The sequence below is a fragment of the Mytilus californianus genome, unplaced genomic scaffold, assembly GCF_021869535.1.
Source record: "Mytilus californianus isolate M0D057914Y unplaced genomic scaffold, xbMytCali1.0.p SCAF_2, whole genome shotgun sequence".
Lineage (NCBI taxonomy): Eukaryota > Metazoa > Mollusca > Bivalvia > Mytilida > Mytilidae > Mytilus > Mytilus californianus.
In genome coordinates this window covers 7,235,616-7,255,520 of record NW_026262668.1, presented here as the reverse complement: position 1 = coordinate 7,255,520, position 19,905 = coordinate 7,235,616, and the positions used below count along the sequence as shown (strand labels likewise).

Here is a 19,905-nt window from a genome sequence, read left to right as displayed (position 1 = left end):
GGTTACACCTGGTCAACTTACACATATATTGGAATTGATTTCCCCTGTTCAACTCACTCAGATATTTACTTTAGTTACACCTGCTCACCTTACACAGATGTTGACTGTGGTCACCCCTGGTCATCTTATATAGATGTTTACTTCGTAACCCCTAATAATCTTACACATATATTAAATGTGGTTATCCCATGTCGAAGAACTAAATGGTAAATGCAAAACAGTTCATAAACAAAATTCCGCATAAAACACAAATATCGGTAAAACATTATAAAAGACTAAACACTCCAAACAAGGAGTCGGCTAACAATGTTTTTCATGTTGACTTATTTTTAGATCTTGTCTTGCTGTTTCATATTGACATTTAAAAGTTTCCTTCAATATACTAGTACATCATTCGATGGTTTCAGTTGACTTAAAACAGTAGATCTTGTTCTGTTGATGATTTAAGTTATCCACTATTTTTGTAACTGTTTATTTATAGCAGTTTCTGCATGAAAACACAAATACGGGTATAAATTATCATACAAGGGGAATTACTCATCTTAATAAGTCAATAGACGATTTTTCGCCATCTTGTCTTATCTTGGAACCTTGTCCGGTTGATTATTTCTACTTTCCAGCTTCTGTATATTTTCAATAGATTCTAACTAAGACACATATAAAGGTAGGAATCACCATTGAAGGGCAATAACTCGTAGAAGGAGTCAACTATCAATTTCGGCAAGTTGACTTATTAATAGATCTTGTCCGGGTGATCGTTTTTCTATTTGGAAGTTTCTTCTATCTACTAAGGTTTCGCAAAGAGGTTGTTAACATCGTCATTCAACGGCTATCACTTATAGGGAGTGGACTGACGACATCTGGCTGTTTTTGTAAAAAATATTTAAAATATGTCACTTTTGAATGACATTTAAGATAAAGACTTTAAACTATGTTATAATATATCGTATACATTGAAACTCAATAAAACTAACAATAAGGAACGTTGAAACAAACCATAAGCGGATAGTATAGCCAAGAATCCCACCCATTTCTATATGTATAAAAAAGAAGATGTGGTATGATTGCCAATGAGACAACTGTTCACAAGGGACTAGATGACACAGAAATTAACAAATATACGTCACTGTACGGCCTTCAACAATAAACAAAGCCCATTCCGCATAGCCAGCTTTAAAAGGCCCCGAAATGACAAATGTAAAACAATTAAAACGAGTAAACTAACGGCCTAATTTATGTACAAAATAATGAAAGGAAAACAAATATGTAACTCAGCCAATAAACGACAACCACTGAATAACAGGCTCATATCTTGGGACAGGCACATACAGAATGTGGCGGGGTTAAGCTAGTTAAATGGCGCCAAACCCTCCCCCTAACCTGGGACAGAGGTGAAACAACACAAAACAAGAACACACTCTACAAAACAATACATGAAAAACAAATATGATAAACAACAACCGATAATTACAGGCTCCTGACTTGGGACAGGCACATACAGAATGTGGCGTGGTTAAAGTAGTTTGAAGGCGCCTACCCTCACCCTAACCTGGGACAGAGGTGTAACAGTACAACATAAGAACAAACTATAGAAATCATTTGAGTAAACTATAGAAAACATTTCAGTAAACATAAAACATAAGCTCCCGTGAGCTATTCAAATTGACTAAATAACAATATACATACACACATACAATTTTACGGAAGCGAAATAGCGACACACATTTTTTTTTTATATTTCTTCCTATGTTTGCGTTTAACACAAACTTTTGAGGTATAACACAAACCGTTGTGTTCTAACGTAAACCTTTTCGAAATAACGCAAACCTTCGCGTTGAAACGCAAACCTTTGCGAAATAACTTTAACCTTTGCGAGATAACGCAAATGTTTGCAAAATAACGAAAAACTTTGCGTTATAACGCAAACCATTGCAATATAACGAAACCTTTGCGAAATAACGTTAAACCTTTGCGGGATAACGCAAATCTTTGCAAAATAACGAAAAACTTTAGTTGCTAACTTCTACGTCATTTGATATATTGTGGAAAGTGGTCCCATTGGCAGTCATACCATTTTTTTTTATATTTAAAGCAACATGAGTGTATTACGGTCTTATGTCTCCGAGAAGTCTGTATTTTTTGTACTGATTTATAAATCAACTACACAGTGACATACTGTGGATTCATTTATTGTCATGGGTACCCATTCAATTCAAAGTTTTATTTACAGTCGATATTCAGTAAACAAAAAACATAAGCTCCCGTGAGCTATTCAAATCGACTAAATAATAAAATACATAAACACATACACAAGTCATGAAAACAACACAATTGTTGAAACATATACATGAAATGCATGGTATGTTGATAAAAATGTCAAATAAATTTAAAAGCACAACTTAAGTCATATTTTTGAAAACATGTATGCAGAATAAAATAGATTTTAAAATATAGAATACGTTAGAACATTGAGATAAAAACAACAGAAAGCTATACGAATCAAACAAACATTCAAACAAAAATAAATAATAAAAAGCAAGGATACCAATTTTCGTGAATTGAGGAAACTTTCGTGGACATTTGATTTCGTTTTTTGGTGAAAGTCTGCATATAAACCTACAATGTATAGACAATTTGTACTTCCTTGAACATATATATTTGTTGTTTACCTGTACCCTCGTAATTCAGGAAAATTGGTATTCTAAAAATAAAAATGAATCCACAGTACTTGAGACTTAAACGACTTGTTTATCCGAAGTCTGTATGCACATTATTGGTTAAAAGACAAGTTATGAACGTTACACACGAAGTACGTATAAGTAGTAGTGACATTCCAGATGATGATAGAAAAATAACAGGTTCTTGTAGAAATGATAATTTTAAATGCAAATATTTTTTACCCAAAACTATCATTATGACCAATTTTCAAAATGGTTAAGTAAAACGCTAACCCATTTTATGAATCGTGGCATTCCAAATTGCGATGTGACCATCTTCTTCTAAACAAGTATCACTTATTTCAAGTAATAGGATGCTAGGTGTAGGTATTGTAATGGAATAATGTGTACAGTTCTCAAAGCAGGCAGGGGAACAATTTTCATCAGTTCCGGCACAGTCCAGCTTAAAGTGGTAATCAGTATCATTTAAGGAGCAAATGCGTTTCACTTCCTTAACTTTGTGAAAAACACAATCTAAAGTATATTCTCCTTTTAAGGGAAGAAAACACTTCATGAAGCTCACTTGACTTCGTGGAAACGGAAACTGGCAAAATGCTATAAAAGAGAAATAACATCATTTTAGACTTATCGAAAAACAGATACTCCATAGCTTATAGTTTCCATTAAAAAAAGATTCATTGACATATAAGGTTCCAAATGATAGCCTAATAATAAAAATATCGCAAATGTTTTCGTTATTTCGCAAAGGTTTGCGTTATTACGCAATGGTTGCGTTATTTCGCAAACGTTTGCGTTATTTTGCAAAGGTTTGCGTTATCACGCAATGGTTGCGTTATTTCGCAAACGTTTGCGTTATTTTGCAAAGGTTTGCGTTAAAACGCAAACAAAGGAAGAAATTAAAAAAAAATGTGTGGCGCTAATAAAATTATGCTTCCGTACAATTTCTCTCTACCTTAGCCTACCGAGGTTTGTAATTTCATGAGCAACATGACGGCTGCCACATGTGGATCAGGATCTGAGTACCCTTCTGGAGCACCTGAAATTATCCCCGGTTTATGGTGGGGTTCGTGTTGCTCAGTCTTGTGTTTGATCTTTCGCCTTTATTTTAGCTAGCTTGGACTTATTGAAAATGCAGTAAAAGTTTGCTTCGACAAAACTAGGTCATGTTTTTTCTTTGACTGTAACGTCTTTATAATATTGATTTTGTCATCAGTAAATTAAAAGCAAACTAAATATTATTGTTATATATATACACATTCATGGGTCTACAATCTGTCGAGACCTGTATATTGTCATTGCAAAAGTTCATGTTCTTCTCTGACTGTTTATGACGTCTTTATACTAAATCCATTTGATGTTGGATGTGTACTGATTGATAATTTAGTCTTAGATACATGATTTTTATTAGTTGTTATTGGCTTTGAACTAGCTGTCAGTAACTGCGAGTACTCTCAGATCTGTAGTTAGTGTCTTTTTGTTGTTGGGATGTACAAGTACCCGTCCTCGTCTACTCTGTGTTTTTGTTAGATGTATTTCTATTTGTATCCATCTGATAAGTTACGCCTTTGTCAAATGATTTTTATAGTTTGTTCTCATGTTGTACTGTTACACCACTGTCCCAGGTTAGGGTGAGGGTTGGGCGTCCGCTAACATGTTGAACCCCGCCACATTATGTATGTGCCTGTCCCAAGTCAGGAGCCTGTAATTCAGTGGTTGTCGTTTGGTGCTGTGTTATATATTTGTTTTTCGTTCATTATTTGTACATAAATTAGGCCGTTAGCTTTCTCGTTTGAATTTTTTTACATTTGCCAACTTGCGGCCTTTCATAGCTGACTATGCGGTATGGGCTTTGCTCATCGTTGAAGGCCGTACGGTGACCTATATTTGTTAATTTCTGTGTCATTTTGTCTTTTGTGGAGAGTTGTCTCATTGGCAATCATACCACATATTCCTTTTTATATATACTAAGACAATTTTAAAAATACTCACGTTCTGGGTGTAATGTATTGTATTCGTGCACCTTTGAGTATTCTGCACAATTGGAAATATGGTGAGTATTGTTTGAGATGGTAGCATTGCAATACGTTTCCTACAATCATATTTATTCAACTTAACTAACTATTGTTATCAAAACTACTAAATAAATGATTTTAGACAAGTAAACCTGAGACAGTTGCATACCGATAAAACTAAGTAGTCATACTTATTTTATTTATTTATTTTATTTTATTTATTTATAGAATCGTTTGAAGTATCTCACGGAATAAATATATATAACAGGGCAATGCAGCTTTGAAATAACACTGATAGATAAATGATGTTTTTTTTCTTAATTTAAGATGTAAACATCGGAAAAATGGTGAATATAAAAGAAGTTTCGAATTTTCCCTAGCAAAAAGTTATAATGAAGATTTAAGAAAAGTTAATAAAATTGTACTGTTCTTACCTTAGCATCACATTTTACTAGATATGGAATGGTTATGATCAAAGACACTATAATTATAACAGATAAACAACCACATGTCCAAAAACAGCATGGTTGTTTTTCTTTCAATTGGTTTGTGTCATTTAATATTTCTCTAATATCAACCAACTTTTCATATCTTTTTCTCGTAGTATTCCCGTCATTGATAAACTTTTCACTAGTGTCCTTTGAATAAGCTTGTCTTGATGATTTCTTATCCTTTTTTCCCGTACTATAGTATCATGGGGTTTTAAGGAATATAAGTGTATTTGTGATTTCATTTCTGTTATGTTGATCTTTAACATTTTATATATACCTTGTATACAAATTTCCGACTATATTTAGATACAGGTATTCCGGAATTTCTAATATAACAAATAAGGTATTCCCTCGTCCAATATATCTAATTATATACTTGCTTATATCGTCATTCTAACTAGGAAGTTATATTTCTACGATCAATGTAAAACCGATCAACGTTCCCAATCCATGGTAATATCCTGCTATAGGATTGCAAAACTCTCATGTATGAATAAAAGGAAATATTGGGAATACGTCAATAAAACAATAAAGTGCAACCTTGTTTCTTTTCTATAGCAGAACTGTGGTGCTGGTAAATCCGTGTGCAAGTGTCAAGGTACAACGGTCATAAAATCATGAACGTTGACGAGAGTTCGAGATTTTTGCTGCTACAAAGCAGTTTGATTAACAGAGCGGAGAATCCTTGTCTGAACTTGCAAATGATTTTTATTAAATTGTACATGTTTTATTGCACTGTTAGTATAGTTTTTATCGATCCATAATCTTAGAAAAAATTGATAAATATATCCATTATTCACAACCAAACATCAAAAGTATAAATCTGTAAATTAAAATTCATTGTAGACGATTATAATGTATATCCCTGCCATAATAGTATAATTCATCATGCTCCACTTCTAATAGTTTTCAATCGTCCTTTTCCATATTTTTAGTTCGCATTAACTCTACAGTTGTAAGATATATATAATGTCCATTATTGTTAACTAAACTATAATTTCCTATTCATTTTACTTCAGTTTTGAAAGAAATTAATTACAACATAGCAACTTAGCTCAGATCGCTAAATTTCATCTTCTCTTTTTTGTGAAATCATGTTTTTTTTTATTTGAAAATTAATTTAAATAAGAAAAATTTGAAAACTGAATAGAATTGAAATTTCTTTGATGATTTTTACTACAATTCTAGTTGTATATCAAATAAAGAAAAAAAACACCTTTACAAAAAATAAAAATAAGCAACAAATAAAAAAGAGCAAATAAAACAAAATCAATGCTCTGAAAGTACAATCAAGCCTCCAGCTTCAACACAGACACTGTGAATGTTGTATTTAACAAGCGACGGCATTGATGTACTAATGTTGTGAGTGTTACAATATCCCTCACATAAACTGCGAGATTCACATTGAATATCATGAAGAGTTGAGTTGCAAATTAATCGGTACGCCATCAAATCATTATTTGAGTTGCTGTCATCGCAAATCTTGTCGACGGATATTTCTTGTTCTGGATGAAAATCAAATGTGAAATTTCCAGAATGAGGCAGAAATGTTTTAAGAATCAGTGACCCAGTAGTTGACGTTGTAGGTAAATGCAATGACCAATAAACTAAAAATAGATGAAAATCACTATTATTTTTGTATACCTATACCACGTATGTGTACTGATATCAGCTACAAAACGGACAAGTATAAATGATACATATTTGTTAAGCTTTTATCGTTTCTTACAAGTTATTAAAATTACATCTACTTTATTCATAAGACTTGTTTATTTCGTTTGTTCAAAGCTTCTGTCTTTTAGCACACTAAAAATATCTCAAATGGAAGAAAATGTTGTATTTCTGAATTCATTGAAGTTGCTACTTTCCTTTAATGTTTAAGACAGTCTTCATCTATCTAAACTTGAAATATATATTATTTTATTTGAAATCTTATATCCACAATGTATTTAGCATATTTGAAAAACAGTACGTTATATTGGAAACCAAATGTGGATTATAGTATTGTGTTTGTAAATCAAGTCAACTATTCAAAGAATGCCATTAAATAAATGTTTAACCTGTTTCTCATTTGTATATCAAATTATTGTGAGTAGTTGAATTACATTTTGATTATATCCATATTCTTCATTCTGAAGATTTATTCGCAATTTTACATTTATCCAGTATAATGGATGTAATGTTCATATACGCATTTGTTCTAATTCATTGACATTATCAACATGACTATGTAGTGGAATTTTTTTATTTTGGCATTGTACAAGATCTTTATTTATTTTAGAATGTTTAGTCACATCACTAAATTCGTTTGGGCGGGAGAAGATTATCTATTTATAAGTTGTAATTGGCTTTGAACAAACTTTCTATATTCTAAGACCGATATTGTGTGTCATCTGTATTTATGTAAGTTTTTTGTTTTCTCTGGTTCCTGCCAATCTGACGAATCAAGTCATTTTCAACTGGTTTTGACAGTTTGTTCTTATGTTGTGCTGTAACACCATTGTTCCTTGTTAGCGGCAGGTTGATCGCTCACAAACACGATTAACACACTTTTATTTATGTGTCTGTCTCTATGTGCTGTTTGATGCTGTCTGTCATATTTTTTTTTATAGTTAAGTCAAAAATCAGGCCGTTCGTTTTCACGTTTGAATTGTTTCACAATTCTTGCTGGTGCTTATTAAAGCTGACTTAACGATTTGAATTTTGCTCATTGTTGAAGGACGAACGGGTATAAGTTGTTGTGGTGAGAACTTTACTGTAAAATACATAAACCAAAACATGAACCTTAAACATAAAAGAAAAGAAATAATAATGGCCAATCGGACACATAGGCCGGAAATAATGTGCTTTCCCTCTGTCGTAGCTAGTCAGGGCATAACAAGACAGAATCATATTTACATGAATTATTGCTCTTCGTTCTATCTGTGTCAGCCTTTGGGTAAACATACACAGTCTGCAATAAAAAAAAATAGGCAAAATCCTTAATGGGCTGGACTGGGATCTTAGACTGGGATGTACTATAAACTGTTGACTCGACTGAACTGGTATCTCACATGTATATTTTTATAATAACATTTTATCCTTTGTTATCTTCTTGTTTTATGACGACTGTACTTGATGCTGTTTTATTCAGTGATATAATTCGAATTTATAATCTGCCTATCATAAGAAGTTATATAACTGAAAAAATCCCGAACAGATAGTTTTTATTTATTTACAGATTGGAATATCAGCAAACATTTTATCAAATGAGGCAAACACAAGGACAGATAAACTATCCTGTATTGTATGTTCTAATGTGTGTGTGCAATACAATTATCACCTTGTTTTATTTCATTTCCAAAACTTATGTTTTTGTACTTAAAGATAAAGATAAAGACCTCTGAAACTGAGATTCATTCTAATGATAACACAATGAATTATATTATACTAGTACATTACACGCCATTGTCTTCATGAAGACTAAATTGTTTCTTAAACAACACTGAACTTCTAACAGTTTAGTTAAATAAAATATTTTTTGGTATAACTCATCTAATTTTTTTTTCATTGTGCACGGCATTAAATTTACAACATGAGCCCAACCTCATCAAATACTCATGTTATAGCAAAGACCCATCGAAACAACATCTGATACAAAAATTTAATAACACTTTTAGATATTTGGCTGATATATTGGCTCTCAATAGGGACGACTTCAGTATGTACACTAAAGAAATTTATCCTGCTGAACTGACTTTAAATAAAGCTAATACTAACACCGAACACTGCCCTTTCCTGGATCTTGATATCTATATCTTTAATGGGAAGCTTAACACCAAAATTTTAATGGGAAGCTTAACACCAAAATTTATGATAAAAGAGATGATTTTTCATTTCCTATTGTTAATTATCCATTTTAAGATGGTGACTTTCCCTCGTCACCATCTTATGGTGTTTATATATCTCAACTTGTTCGATTCTCTCGTGTATGTAACAACGTATTTGATTTTAACGAAAGAAACTTCTGTATTACTGAAAAAATATTACACCAGGGTTTTCGATATCACAAACTAGTCAAAACATTTACTTAATTTTATCATCGGTACAAGGACATCATTCGTAAATATAAATCAGCATGCAGACATCTTATACGTTCAGGTATTTCACATCCAATCCTTTATGGTAATATTCTATACAAAGCACAAAAATGTCGACATTCACCTCAAAAGCTAACCAAACCTTTAAACAGACTTATTCGGAAGGGATATAGTTATGATACTGTTGTCAGATCATTAAAGATGGCATATTTTGGTATTAATATTGATTCACTCATAGGGTCTTTGCATCGGAAAAAACACATTTATTCTCAATCCAGTTGTTGGCATGATACGGGTTATGTTCTTATATATTTTATAATGGTATGATACGAAACCCCTAACGGGAGGGATTGTGCTTGATTTTCATATGATGAAGACATAATTCATATAGCTCATTTTGAAAACAATTCTGAAGTTAATAATAGGGTCCATGATATACCCATTTCTAGAATAAAAAATAAACTCCAAGTACTCGCAAAGCGGTTTGTGTTCGTACCGGCAGACAAAGCAGCCAATTATGTAGTTGTGGTGTGACGCATATACTACACGGAAGTTCTCCAAAACGAAATTAACAATTCGTCTACATTCTGGTCCGTACGCTCCACAGAGAGTCAAATTGTAAACAAGCATATCACTGCCACTACCCAGCTTAAAGCCTCTTCCGAACATTTGAAAGTCCCGACTATGTACTGGTTACCTGGTTACCTGGTTCCGTTTCATCTCCGCATCTAGTAAGTGTTCTACTACTGATCTGTCAGTTCTTCTAACTACCTCCCTTACTACTATCAAAGAACTTGTTATTAATTTTTGTTATAAAGCTTCTGAAAATAATGGTATTAATTATTTATGGAGTGTTAAAAATTCATTAGAGATTTTAGATAAAATACGTGCTTTTGATGGTCCTTTTAATTCTGTTGACAGTTATGATTTTTCTACTCTCTACTCTACACTTCCACACAATCTTATCAAGAAAAAGTTTTCATATTTAATTAAATGGTTTTTTGAAAAATCTCATTGCAAATTTATTTACTGTAACTCGTTTAAAGCCTTTTTCTGTAACGGAAAAGGAAAGTATGCTAGATACAATTACTGGAAATGTAAAGATATGATAGAAGCTTTAAATTTACTCCTGGACAACATATATGTACGTTTCGGCGATGAAATGTATCGACAGGTAGTAGGTATTCCTATGGGCACTAACTGCGCCCCTTTAATAGCAGATTTATTCCTGTATTGCTATGAATCTCAGTTTATGACCAAACTCAGCAAAGACACGTCATTGTAACATTTGGTTGATACGTTCAACAATACCTACCGTTATCTTGATGATATTTTTTCGTTCAATAATCCAGAGTTCTCTAGATATACTACCAAAATTTACCAAAAGGAACTTACTTTAAATAAATCTAACATAAACAGCAGTAGTTGGCTTTTTCTAGATTTAGACATTTCAATTTTTAAAGGGAAACTCCATATTAAAATTTACGACAATAGAGACGATTTTTCTTTCCCTATTGTTAATTTTCCCTTTTCAGACGGCGATGTTCCTTTGGCCCCATCATACGGTGTTTATATATCCCAACTCGTTCGTTATGCCCGTGTGTGTAGTGATGTCATAGATTTTAACGGACGTAATCAATGCATCACTGGTAAATTATTAAGTCAGGGATTTCGTTACCATAAATTGCTTAAAACTTTTACTAAATTCTTTCATAGATACAAAGATTTGACTAGTAAATTTCGCTGTACCTGTAGAAAACTTATTAAAAACGGTATTTCACATCCTAAATTTTACGGTAATATTGTACTAAAAGCGCGGAAATCACTATGTGATCCGTGTAAACTCATCGAACCTTTAAACGAACTTATTAGTAAAGGTTATCTTACCAATGTTGTAATTAGATATTTGAATATAGTTTACATTGACACAAATATCGATTTTTTTCATCAGCAAATTAAAACATAACAAAGTTGTATTCTTTTCAAATGGTTTTTTGGGATGTATAAATACGCATCCACGTTCATTTTCTATATATACATATTTATTAACAGGTTAACTATCCTACTGCCTGTCGATACTTTTATTTTGGCATTGCACAAGTCATGTCTACTTTGACTGTCCATGACGTTAACACACTAAATCCGTGTAATGTGTTTTGATTGATTTTAGTCTCTGATGCATTATTTTTTTATTATTAATTGTTTTTGGCTTTTAACTAGCTTTCAGTAACAGCGAGTACTCTCAAATCGTACTTTCGTGTTAATTTGACCTGTTGATACAATTTGTAATGTATTTTTGTTATTTAATGTTTACTTATTCAGTGTTATATCTAGTCTCACTATTTTTAATATATACCACCTTTGATAAGAGTTTAGTATGACGATAAATTTTCACTTTTGTTCTCGCACTAGGAACAACAAAATTATTTATTTTGTAAAAATTATTTCCGTACTCCATGTATACCTTACAACAAAATTGTTTTTATTTACCTGTGTACGTTGTTTTATTTGGCGGCATTTTGTCCAAGGTTATGGTTGTCTTTTTGATATTGTTTTACATCTAACCCCCTTGTTTTATTCATTTTGTATTTACATTGTGTCATAGATCAAATTTATTCGTTCAGTGTATGTTCACTTGTTATTGTTTATATGTCTTTTGATTGAGTTAAGCCATTTCAATTGATATTTTATAGAGTGTCTTTCTATTTGTGATGTTACACTATTGTTTCAGGTAAGGTGAAGGTTGGCGCCTATTAAAACGTTTAAACCCGCTGCATTAGTTTGCACCTGTCCTAAGCCAGGAACCTGATGTTCAGTGGTTGTCGTTTGTTGATGTGGTTCATAAGTGTTTCTCGTTTCTCGTTTTTATATAGATTAGACCGTTGGTTTTCCTGTTTGAAAGGTTTTACACTAGTCATTTTTGGGGCCAGTTTAATTGAGGTCTGGAGCTGGCATGTCAGTAACTGCTAGTAGTCCCTTGTTAATTTATGTACCATTGTCATTTTGCTTAGTTTCTTTTGTAACCTATTCTGACATCGGACTCGGACTTCTTTTAAACTGAGTTTTACTGTGCGTATTGCTTTGTGTTTGTTTATTCTACATTGGCTAGAGGTATAGGGGAGGGTTGAGATCTCACAAAACATGTTTAACCCCGCCGCATGTTTTGCGCCTGTCCCAAATCAGAAGCCTCTGGCCTTTTTAGTCTTGTAAGTTTTTTAATTTTAGTTCATTTGTATGTTTTGAATTTTAGTGTGACGTCCATTTTCATTGAACTAGTACACATTTTGTTTAGGGGCCAGCTGAAGCCCGCCTCTGATTTTCTTGCTATGTTGAAGACCCATTGATTGCATTCGGCTGTTTTCTGCTCTTTGGTCGGGTTGTTGTCTCTTTGACACATTCCCCGTTTTCATTCTCAATTTTAGTTAAAGGAATTACTCTTTAAGTTTTTGAATATATCTTTGTTTATTCTTCTGACTGCATCAGTTTTACAGAAGTATTTAGGTTGGGCACATATGTATATTTTAATACCATTTTTAAAATAACTTAACTCATCATAGGCCCGTTCACTGGAATAAACATATCTTTATCTTTAATTATCTTTATTTGAAACAAAGTACTCATTTAGTATCTAGTGGGTGTTTGTCTCATTGGAAATCAAACCACATCTTTCTAAAATACATTTGATTATATCCATTTTCTTCATTCTAAATATTTTTTTGACATTTTACATTTATCCTGTGTGATAGGTGTATTTTATTCCAACTCATTTATATTATCAACATGACAATGTAGTGGGAATTTATTATTTTGGCATTGTACAATATCTTGATTTATTTTAGACTGTTTAGTCTATTCACTAAATTCGTTGGATGTGCACGGATTGATACTTTTGTCCGGGAGAAGATTATTTATCTATTAGCAGTTTTTGTCTTAAACTAACTTTCTGTACTCTTATACTCGATATTTTTTGTCTTCGGTATTTATGAGCTCAACCTAATTACTCAATGATTTTCAAATATTTTTACCCCGAGCATTACTGAAAAGAAAACATTGATGGTCGAAATGCGCATCGTGCAGAACAATTGGTACCGTTTATTTATTCTGATAATTATACACAATAATAATTTTATAAATTATAAATGAAATAGAACTGTATAACACACATAACAATACCGAATATAGGATAATTTATATGATTACATTGATGCTGACATTCCAATCTGTAACTTGATAGATAAAAGGCATCAGTTCGGGAGGTCGAATGTCATCAATTAATGCAACGTTTAATTACAGACAGATTATTAATTCAAATTATACTATTGAATAAAACAGCTTCAAGTACAGTCGTTATAAACAAGAAAAACAAATAATCAAACAAAAAATAAGTGCACGTTATTAAATCTAATAAACATGTGAGAGTCCAGTCCAGTCCGGTCCACAGTCCAGTTTTGTCTACAGTCATGTTTACAGTCCAGTCTACAGTCCAGTCTACAGTCCAATCCAGTGCAGTTCAAGATATTACACTTTCCCAAAAAAATAATCACAAAAAACAACATGATATGAATATCGAAGTTAGTTCATAAAGTTCACCTGATCACAAAGTATTTATGATAGAAAATAAAACGACGAGAATCATTTCACAAAACCAAATTGAAACCATGTGTGGTTACCCGTGTAACATTATATCCATTTGAAGTTCAACTTTTAAAGTATTACTTTTTCTGTGGTAGTGTTTTTTTCTTATATATATATACATTCAATAAGATTCTTTGTGTCAGCAAAAAGTTACCATAAGCGTTCAATTGTCTGATAGTTAGTACAGCTATTTTTTATAGTAGTTGTTCAATCCGTCAATCAATAGTATGTTCAAGAAGCCTAAGAAAATTAAAGAAATTTTTTTCGGTGTCATGGTTAAGTTCAAATAATGGATATTTTGGATTTAAGTTTATAATAGTTAGCTTAAATATTGAGAGCATGCTAACAATAATGTTACTTAGCATTTCTATGCGATATAATAGCCTCAGCTGAGGTAATTGTGTACTGCCCTTCGGACCTTGCACTTTAACTGCACCCTCGGATAGTATTCTTGCAATTTCAATGCTTAGTAGGTCTAATACATTTATCTATTGCTGAATACAACATTAGTATTTATCATTAATTCAACATACAAAAGATGTGCAAGAAAAGTTTAAACAAATGACAACATGTCCAAAACATAAATTATGCTTATCCTAAAATTATTTCGGAAGAACAACACAAAAACGGAATGAACAATTTTATATCGAAGGTAAATTCCATTTTCCCCTATTTGCGTGTAGAATTGTTGTCAATGCACTTATACACGCTAAGACACTCGCCGTTGATACTTCAAATGATATTTTCTATAGGTGAAGTTCGGCAGTAGGGAATATTACATTAAAGCATTCTATAGGTCGTTTTAACATTTTGTTGCTCAATATATAATTATCTACAAATGCGCCAGTATTTATCATTACTTGTGTTGTTAGATAAAAATAACAAAACCGCTAAAACTCTGCTTCCCAAAACATAAAACAGTCTATTTGCAGACTATTAAAACTGCGATTTACTACTACAAAGCTAAACATACGAATAAATTATATCTTATGGTTAATATTCTTACCTGTGAACATTTAGATAAAACAACAGAAAAAGTAGTTATCATAATAAGAATGGATGATATAACTAAAATGACAAGAATTGTGTGCTTTATATCCCAGCCAACTCCACATAAAGTAGTTTGTCTTTGTACTTGCTCACTTTGGTCAACATTAGAATTAGCAACTTGTATGCTCTCTGCGTGAAGGACATTTATACCATTGGACCACATATTGCCCTCTACATGTAACCGTCTTTCGTCATCGCTTCTTTCTTCGTTAGGTAACAACTCGATATCGTTCGGTGTCCACATTCTGACTTGCACACACTCACAGAAATCAACTTCTAATTTAAGTTATACCTACGGATAACAGTTTTATTTAAAGTCGGTACGTAATATAGCAAAGTAAAATAACCTCTGTATGAGGAAGTCGATACGCATGATTACCAAATTACGTCTTCTTTATTTTAAGAATTCATTGAACAAAGTCTTCCTTTCAACATGTTCAACGACTAAAATTAAAAAAAAAAATGTTTCCTTCTTTTTCTTTGTTTAGCCATTAAGTTTTGTGTTAGCAACTATAGGTCACCATTATACCTTCAACAATCAGGAAAACCTCGTATCAAATAGTAAGCTTTTAAAGATACTTACAAGTCAAAATATGAAAGCATTCAACGGTAAAACCAACGACCTATTTTATGATAGCGGGTGATGCATGTACAACAAAAGACTTTTACCAATGCCGACGCATCCGATCTCTCCACTCTTGGAGTTACATGTGAATGCCTCAGTTTTTGTTAGGTACCTGATTTGGTTTCTTAATCTATTTTTTTTTAATTTAAAAATCAATAAACTACTGTTGCCTTATTGTAGGACATACAAATAAACGAAAAACAAATACTAAAGACAGCAATCAATTACAACCACTGAATAACTAGCTCTTGATGTTGGACAATCACATAAAGAATTTGTGTCCAGTCCAGTCCGGTCCACAGTTCAGTTTTGTCTACAGTCATGTTTACAGTCCAGTCTACAGTCCAGTCTACAGTCCAATCCAGTGCAGTTCAAGATATTACACTTTCCCAAAAAAATAATCACAAAAAACAACATGATATGAATATCGAAGTTAGTTCATAAAGTTCACCTGATCACAAAGTATTTATGATAGAAAATAAAACGACGAGAATCATTTCACAAAACCAAATTGAAACCATGTGTGGTTACCCGTGTAACATTATATCCATTTGAAGTTCAACTTTTAAAGTATTACTTTTTCTGTGGTAGTGTTTTTTTCTTATATATATATACATTCAATAAGATTCTTTGTGTCAGCAAAAAGTTACCATAAGCGTTCAATTGTCTGATAGTTAGTACAGCTATTTTTTATAGTAGTTGTTCAATCCGTCAATCAATAGTATGTTCAAGAAGCCTAAGAAAATTAAAGAAATTTTTTTCGGTGTCATGGTTAAGTTCAAATAATGGATATTTTGGATTTAAGTTTATAATAGTTAGCTTAAATATTGAGAGCATGCTAACAATAATGTTACTTAGCATTTCTTTGCGATATAATAGCCTCAGCTGAGGTAATTGTGTACTGCCCTTCGGACCTTGCACTTTAACTGCACCCTCGGATAGTATTCTTGCAATTTCAATGCTTAGTAGGTCTAATACATTTATCTATTGCTGAATACAACATTAGTATTTATCATTAATTCAACATACAAAAGATGTGCAAGAAAAGTTTAAACAAATGACAACATGTCCAAAACATAAATTATGCTTATCCTAAAATTATTTCGGAAGAACAACACAAAAACGGAATGAACAATTTTATATCGAAGGTAAATTCCATTTTCCCCTATTTGCGTGTAGAATTGTTGTCAATGCACTTATACACGCTAAGACACTCGCCGTTGATACTTCAAATGATATTTTCTATAGGTGAAGTTCGGCAGTAGGGAATATTACATTAAAGCATTCTATAGGTCGTTTTAACATTTTGTTGCTCAATATATAATTATCTACAAATGCGCCAGTATTTATCATTACTTGTGTTGTTAGATAAAAATAACAAAACCGCTAAAACTCTGCTTCCCAAAACATAAAACAGTCTATTTGCAGACTATTAAAACTGCGATTTACTACTACAAAGCTAAACATACGAATAAATTATATCTTATGGTTAATATTCTTACCTGTGAACATTTAGAAAAAACAACAGAAAAAGTAGTTATCATAATAAGAATGGATGATATAACTAAAATGACAAGAATTGTGTGCTTTATATCCCAGCCAACTCCACATAAAGTAGTTTGTCTTTGTACTTGCTCACTTTGGTCAACATTAGAATTAGCAACTTGTATGCTCTCTGCGTGAAGGACATTTATACCATTGGACCACATATTGCCCTCTACATGTAACCGTCTTTCGTCATCGCTTCTTTCTTCGTTAGGTAACAACTCAATATCGTTCGGTGTCCACATTCTGACTTGCACACACTCACAGAAATCAACTTCTAATTTAAGTTATACCTACGGATAACAGTTTTATTTAAAGTCGGTACGTAATATAGCAAAGTAAAATAACCTCTGTATGAGGAAGTCGATACGCATGATTACCAAATTACGTCTTCTTTATTTTAAGAATTCATTGAACAAAGTCTTCCTTTCAACATGTTCAACGACTAAAATTAAAAAAAAAAATGTTTCCTTCTTTTTCTTTGTTTAGCCATTAAGTTTTGTGTTAGCAACTATAGGTCACCATTATACCTTCAACAATCAGGAAAACCTCGTATCAAATAGTAAGCTTTTAAAGATACTTACAAGTCAAAATATGAAAGCATTCAACGGTAAAACCAACGACCTATTTTATGATAGCGGGTGATGCATGTACAACAAAAGACTTTTACCAATGCCGACGCATCCGATCTCTCCACTCTTGGAGTTACATGTGAATGCCTCAGTTTTTGTTAGGTACCTGATTTGGTTTCTTAATCTATTTTTTTTTAATTTAAAAATCAATAAACTACTGTTGCCTTAATGTAGGACATACAAATAAACGAAAAACAAATACTAAAGACAGCAATCAATTACAACCACTGAATAACTAGCTCTTGATGTTGGACAATCACATAAAGAATTGTGTCCAGTCCAGTCCGGTCCACAGTCCAGTTTTGTCTACAGTCATGTTTACAGTCCAGTCTACAGTCCAGTCTACAGTCCAATCCAGTGCAGTTCAAGATATTACACTTTCCCAAAAAAATAATCACAAAAAACAACATGATATGAATATCGAAGTTAGTTCATAAAGTTCACCTGATCACAAAGTATTTACGATAGAAAATAAAACGACGAGAATCATTTCACAAAACCAAATTGAAACCATGTGTGGTTACCCGTGTAACATTATATCCATTTGAAGTTCAACTTTTAAAGTATTACTTTTTCTGTGGTAGTGTTTTTTTCTTATATATATATACATTCAATAAGATTCTTTGTGTCAGCAAAAAGTTACCATAAGCGTTCAATTGTCTGATAGTTAGTACAGCTATTTTTTTATAGTAGTTGTTCAATCCGTCAATCAATAGTATGTTCAAGAAGCCTAAGAAAATTAAAGAAATTTTCTTCGGTGTCATGGTTAAGTTCAAATAATGGATATTTTGGGTTTAAGTTTATAATAGTTAGCTTAAATATTGAGAGCATGCTAACAATAATGTTACTTAGCATTTCTATGCGATATAATAGCCTCAGCTGAGGTAATTGTGTACTGCCCTTCGGACCTTTCACTTTAACTGCACCCTCGGATAGTATTCTTGCAATTTCAATGCTTAGTAGGTCTAATACATTTATCTATTGCTGAATACAACATTAGTATTTATCATTAATTCAACATACAAAAGATGTGCAAGAAAAGTTTAAACAAATGACAACATGTCCAAAACATAATTATGCTTATCCTAAAATTATTTCGGAAGAACAACACAAAAACGGAATGAACAATTTTATATCGAAGGTAAATTCCATTTTCCCCTATTTGCGTGTAGAATTGTTGTCAATGCACTTATACACGCTAAGACACTCGCCGTTGATACTTCAAATGATATTTTCTATAGGTGAAGTTCGGCAGTAGGGAATATTACATTAAAGCATTCTATAGGTCGTTTTAACATTTTGTTGCTCAATATATAATTATCTACAAATGCGCCAGTATTTATCATTACTTGTGTTGTTAGATAAAAATAACAAAACCGCTAAAACTCTGCTTCCCAAAACATAAAACAGTCTATTTGCAGACTATTAAAACTGCGATTTACTACTACAAAGCTAAACATACGGATAAATTATATCTTATGGTTAATATTCTTACCTGTGAACATTTAGATAAAACAACAGAAAAAGTAGTTATCATAATAAGAATGGATGATATAACTAAAATGACAAGAATTGTGTGCTTTATATCCCAGCCAACTCCACATAAAGTAGTTTGTCTTTGTACTTGCTCACTTTGGTCAACATTAGAATTAGCAACTTGTATGCTCTCTGCGTGAAGGACATTTATACCATTGGACCACATATTGCCCTCTACATGTAACCGTCTTTCGTCATCGCTTCTTTCTTCGTTAGGTAACAACTCAATATCGTTCGGTGTCCACATTCTGACTTGCACACACTCACAGAAATCAACTTCTTATTTAAGTTATACCTACGGATAACAGTTTTATTTAAAGTCGGTACGTAATATAGCAAAGTAAAATAACCTCTGTATGAGGAAGTCGATACGCATGATTACAAAATAACGTCTTCTTTATTTTAAGAATTCATTGAACAAAGACTTCCTTTCAACATGTTCAACGAAAATGTTTCCTTCTTTTTCTTTGTTTAGCCATTAAGTTTTGTGTTAGCAACTATAGGTCACCATTATACCTTCAACAATCAGGAAAATCCCGTATCAAATAGTAAGCTTTAAAAGATACTTACAAGTCAAAATATGAAAGCATTCAACGGTAAAACCAACGACCTGTTTTATGAT

The 19,905-nt window shown here is 32.3% G+C and overlaps 1 long non-coding RNA gene across 2 annotated transcripts; it reads right to left on the bottom strand.

The window, feature by feature from the left end:
- Nucleotides 1-2,173: 2,173 nt before the first annotated feature.
- LOC127729191 (uncharacterized) lies at nt 2,174-19,595 on the bottom strand. 2 transcript variants are annotated; one of them, XR_007994541.1, is made up of 5 exons: nt 19,243-19,595; nt 8,080-8,134; nt 5,125-6,788; nt 4,668-4,767; nt 2,174-3,272 (listed from the first exon to the last, which is right to left on the bottom strand). It is a non-coding gene; the product is annotated as an uncharacterized LOC127729191 (long non-coding RNA). The 2 variants fall into 2 exon arrangements; XR_007994540.1 differs by lacking the exon at nt 19,243-19,595 and adding an exon at nt 14,902-15,225.
- Between the last annotated feature and the right edge of the window lie 310 nt (nt 19,596-19,905).